At 38.0% G+C, this 4,937-nt stretch overlaps 1 protein-coding gene across 2 annotated transcripts in view; it reads right to left on the bottom strand.

The window, feature by feature from the left end:
• LOC110029237 (cell differentiation protein RCD1 homolog) overlaps positions 1 to 4,937 on the bottom strand; it is a 76,658-nt gene that overhangs the window by 21,553 nt on the left and 50,168 nt on the right. The window lies entirely within an intron of this gene.

The raw sequence follows: 4,937 nt of genomic DNA, 5'->3' as shown, positions 1-4,937 counted from the left end.
CTTACAACACTCTTAACTCTCTCTTAACTCTCAAAAACTAAAAACTAAAACTAAAATAAAGGTAGATATTGGCGTCTTATAGTCTCTCCCAGAAATCACAGCAACGAAGAATCATTTCAAGAGACTAGAAGTAGCCCCTCGAAAAGTCCCAAGCCTCTCTTTTTATCGTTTTCCAAGAGGTGTCTTGGTATCTCTTCAAAATATGTCCAAATTCGATGTATTCTCCAAAGGATGCCCTCTTTCACAAGTTTTTTAACCATATTTTCATTTCTAGTGGTTATAACCACCATCATTAGCCAATAGGTGCCTCAAATATCCCTTTAAAATTTGTCAAAATGAATTAACTCGTCAAGTAACTGTCATTGGCGCTTAAGCGCCGGATCTGGCGCTTAGGCGCCAAAATACTTTTGCATTTTTTTTTTTATTTTTGCTCCATATTTGATCTTTTTTCACTCTTTTTGCTATTTTTCACATTTTTAGTTGTACCTGAAGAAAAAACACACAAATACCTTCCATTAAAGAAGAGTTGTACCTGAAGAAAAAACACACAAATACCTTCCATTAAAGTGTAATATCTCAAAAATTGATATAAAAATGTGTATAAAAACTCTATATATTTTATGTGTATCACTACCGTCAAATACTCTCTTCCAATTTCATAAACCCAAACCCTAACAATACCACAAAGGAGATGCATGCCTGACCATAATCGAGAAGAATACAACGAAAAATCCGTCGACTGCAGCAGGGGCTCATAGAGATTGATGACAAAACTCGAGAGAAAATTACACTCGATCGTGATAAGGAGAGTCAAAAGGGAGAAATGGACAAGAATCAGAATCCCTTCGATAGGGAGGACTTCAGTGATGAGGATAGACCACAATGTTTTGGAATTCATTATCAGAGGAAACCTAAAGAGGAAACAACCTATGAAGAACATAGAAATTCAGAATAAAATTGGATCTACTAGAGTTTGACGAAGATATGAATCCAAATGATTTCATCAAATGGTTGTAATGAGTTGAGAGAATCTTCAAGTACAAAGAAGTGTCGGAAGATAAGAGGGTAAAGCATGCGGCCATCAAATTGAAAAAGAGAACCTCTTTGTGGTGAAAAACTTTCAGCGACAAAGAAAGAAAGAGGGCAGTGACTGGATATAACAGGTGGAAGAAGATAATGAAGGATCCGCAAAAAAAAATATTTACCTCTTCAATACCACCAGGGGTATGTTTCTATGACACCATCACCTACAACAAAGAGACATATTAGTGGAGTTCACGACACAATTTGATCAACTGCAGATGAAATGTGAGTTGGTAAAGCCAGAGGAACATTCTATAGCCCGATATTTGAGAGGCCTGAAATCTGCCATCAGTAACGTTGTTCAATTGCAGTCCAATTGGTGACTGGGAGATGTCCAGATATAAACATTGAAAATTGAGAGACAACAAAAACAAAGTATTCAACCACCACCATTCAAACAACCACTTGCAATTGAAGACAATAGCAGGAGCATGCTTAGGAGAGTTGAGAAGATTGACCAAGATAAGGACAAAACCACTAAGACTGAGAAGAAGTCTAAGAAGTGTAGTCGCTAATTACAGTCCCAATCAGAAAATGCTTGAGATGCCACAAATTTGGACACTTCACCTCTAATTGCTCGACAAGCCGAGTTGTAATCTTTACCGAGCAAGGTGTAGCGGAGGAGGTTAGCAACGAAAAAGTGGTCGAAGAATAGGGTGAGGAGTTCTATCCAGATGTGGGAGAGATGATCGTGGTTCAACGGGTCCTACAGACTGAGAAGATAATGGAGCTGTGACCAAAGGAAAATATGTTGAGATTTTCATACCTATTTTACACTGTTTTTTATGATATTGCACTTTAAAGAAGGGTATTTTTTATGTTTTGTTGCAAGTATGATAAATTATGGTCATTGAAGCAAAAAGATGCAAAAATGGTGCAATTTGGAGCAAAAACGAGCAAGAACTGAAATTTTGCTTTGTCACCTTTCGATAAGTCTTTCGATGCTTAATCTCTTTTACACTTCTTGCATATTTTTGAATGAGATTACAATTTAAAGAAAGGTTGTTTTCATGCTTATTTTGTAGGGCTATCAGTTAGGAACACAACGCAACTGAAATGAGGCGAAATGAAGCTAAAACGGAGTCAAACGGAGCGAAACGGTGGAGCTGCGCAGTCTGCTAGCCGACGGCGAGATTTACCCGAGAAGACCGAAAAATGACAGAAAAGCTCGCCGACAACGCCCTCGAGCCCGCCGACGGCGCCCGGGACGACTATGGACCGACTTTTGGCGGTTATGGGCCGAAATTCAACGTATTTGGACGCTTTTGGAAAGGGTTCTTGTGACAACTCTTCAAACTTCATCCCTACACTTTAAAGAACGAATTTAGGTTAGAAAAAGGGGGATGTGTGAGAGGAATGTTAGGAAAAGTGTGAAGAAAGTTTAGGGTTTTTAGAATAAGAGTAGAAATGTAGGTTTCTACCCTTTTGAAGAGATTGGAGAGGAGATTTTGAGAGAATTTGTAAGGAGATGTTCTAGCATTGCATGGATCGGCGGGAGACTTTGTGGGAGAGATTTTCTTCTTTCTTTCAAAGGGAAAAAACGAAGTATTGTGTTCTTCATTATCTTATGGTTTTGTAAACACTTATCTAGTGGATTTGCTTTGGTTAAATGAAGTTTTCCGTTGTGTTTTCTTCGTGCTTTGTGATGTGTTTTTCTTACTCTCTAATTTTTGTAAATACTTATCTAGTGGATTTGCTTTGGTTAAATGAAGTTTTCCGTTGTGTTTTCTTCGTGCTTTGTGATGTGTTTTTCTTACTCTCTTCTTGTTTGGAAATAATAGTATGAGAAGATTATGCCGTTGTTTTCATTTTACTTTTTTCTTGTAATGAGTAGAATTCATGTTTAGGATTTTGTGATGCATGTTAGAAGCGGATTTAATTATAAATATGATGATTTTTACATATACTTTATTTACATTACAATAAAGGTCTATTGAAGTGTTAAAATTTATTGTAATTTCATTGATCCGAAAGGGCGGTGTAATTTTCAACAAAGTGGAATCACATTCAAATTTTATGGATGTTTAAGTTCATGGGAGTTAAATGCAAATAAATAGGAAAATATACTTTGATGGGCGTAGAATTGGAGATTTTAGGGTGATAGACTAAAATCCCCAATTCGGTCCTATTGTTTGTGTACTGAAGCGAAAATGTTAGCCCTCAGGTGAGGGGAATGTGGGAGCTCTGAAATGAGAGTCAGTATCCTCCCAACCTAGACACGGATTCAGTAAACAAGCATAGGATTAGTCAATGTTCTTTATGCCTGGACTAAAGGGTAAAGAATAGGATTGATCCTATTTGGCACATACAATATTTAATGCATCTCATTCCTTTACAATATCCAATTCATATGATTCATTGCATAAGAATACTAGTTTTTAATATCTCAAAATTCTCCAAACCAATTCATCCAAAAAGGGTTATCTTTAGAATTAATATTTGCATTTAGTTATAGTTACGATCTTTATATTTAATACTTGCATTTAGGAGTAGTTGCTAGATAAAACATCATTTTAATTGACATTCCAAACTAAGGGCTAATTGTAGTAGATTAGAATTTGACTAAGGATCTCTTACCTCGCTTTCCTGTGGGATCGATAAACGGGACTCCACTAGAGCCATGTATTATTTGAGCGATACGTATACTTGCGTTTGAAATTGTGACTTTACAAAATTATTATAAATATATAAATCTGGGTTCATAAATTCTTGCATATTAAAAGTTGCATCAAGTTTTTGACGTCATTACTGGGGATCTAAATCTTCTAGTAGTGGTGTCAACTTCTTGTATTTTTAGGTATATATAAAGTCGTTGTCAAGCTGCAACGACTTCGCCACAATATATTCTATACCTGTTATACTGTGAAAAAGCATGCATGCAACCTCATCATCGATAGAGAGAACAGTAAGAACGTGAAACCTACGCAAATAGTGGAGAAATTGAGCCTCATGACTCAGAGTCATTCCCAACCATATGCTCTAACATGATTGAAGAGGATGATCAACATTGATAAAAAGTGTCTGGTGGAGTTTTTTATTGGAGACTGACTGCATGAACAGGTGTGGTGCGACATGGTGCCCATGGATGCTTGCATCCTTTTGTTGGGGAGACCATGGAAATTTGATCTTAGAACTCAGCACAATGAGTTTAGAAAGACCTACTTCACCAAGGATGGTAAGCACATCATACTTCTACCTTCGACAAAGTCTATGGTCATAGGTGCCCTTGTCAACAGAGAAGCGCCAGTGGGATTAAGTTTGGTGATTATAGAGATGACATGACTCAGGTGTTGATTTTGAACATGAAGCAGCTTATACAGAGAGAGTCTCAGAACATTAAATTCGATAGCTTACCGCCATAACTGCCATCATTTAGGGAAATTCAGGCTATCTTCACTTTAGATATATTCGAGCCAACCATTTGTTACTTTGGGAAGATTCAATAGTATAGGCATGATATGTAGACCTGGTTCAATTCAGTAATTAGCATCCAGAAGAATGGACCGATATGGATTGTTGCTCACAAATAAATAAGGTTCCTCAAATGTTTTGGGATACAACATAGTCGTCAGCGGAATCCAACTACTTGTAGGGCCATTGTCGAAGAGCCTTGAGCCCTGAGAGGTTACATAGCTATATCACCAACACTAGGCGGACAAAAGCTTCAACGAATGAGATTGAAGCTCTCCCAATCTCGGGAGACTGATGCTGGACTTTGGGAGCTCACCTGGGTTGAACCGGTTGGGTTAGGGTTGATCGATTCAACTAGGTGGTGCAGGGGGGCGATCGTCCTTATGCTTGGGTTAGGGTTGTCGCCCAAGAGGAGAGGTCTCACCCCCCACCCCCCACCCCCC

This window comes from Phalaenopsis equestris, unplaced genomic scaffold (assembly GCF_001263595.1).
Source record: "Phalaenopsis equestris unplaced genomic scaffold, ASM126359v1 Scaffold000552, whole genome shotgun sequence".
In the NCBI taxonomy this organism is placed as follows: Eukaryota; Viridiplantae; Streptophyta; class Magnoliopsida; order Asparagales; family Orchidaceae; genus Phalaenopsis; species Phalaenopsis equestris.
Note: the sequence above shows the minus strand (reverse complement) of the source record. Positions and strands in the feature narration are given on the sequence as shown.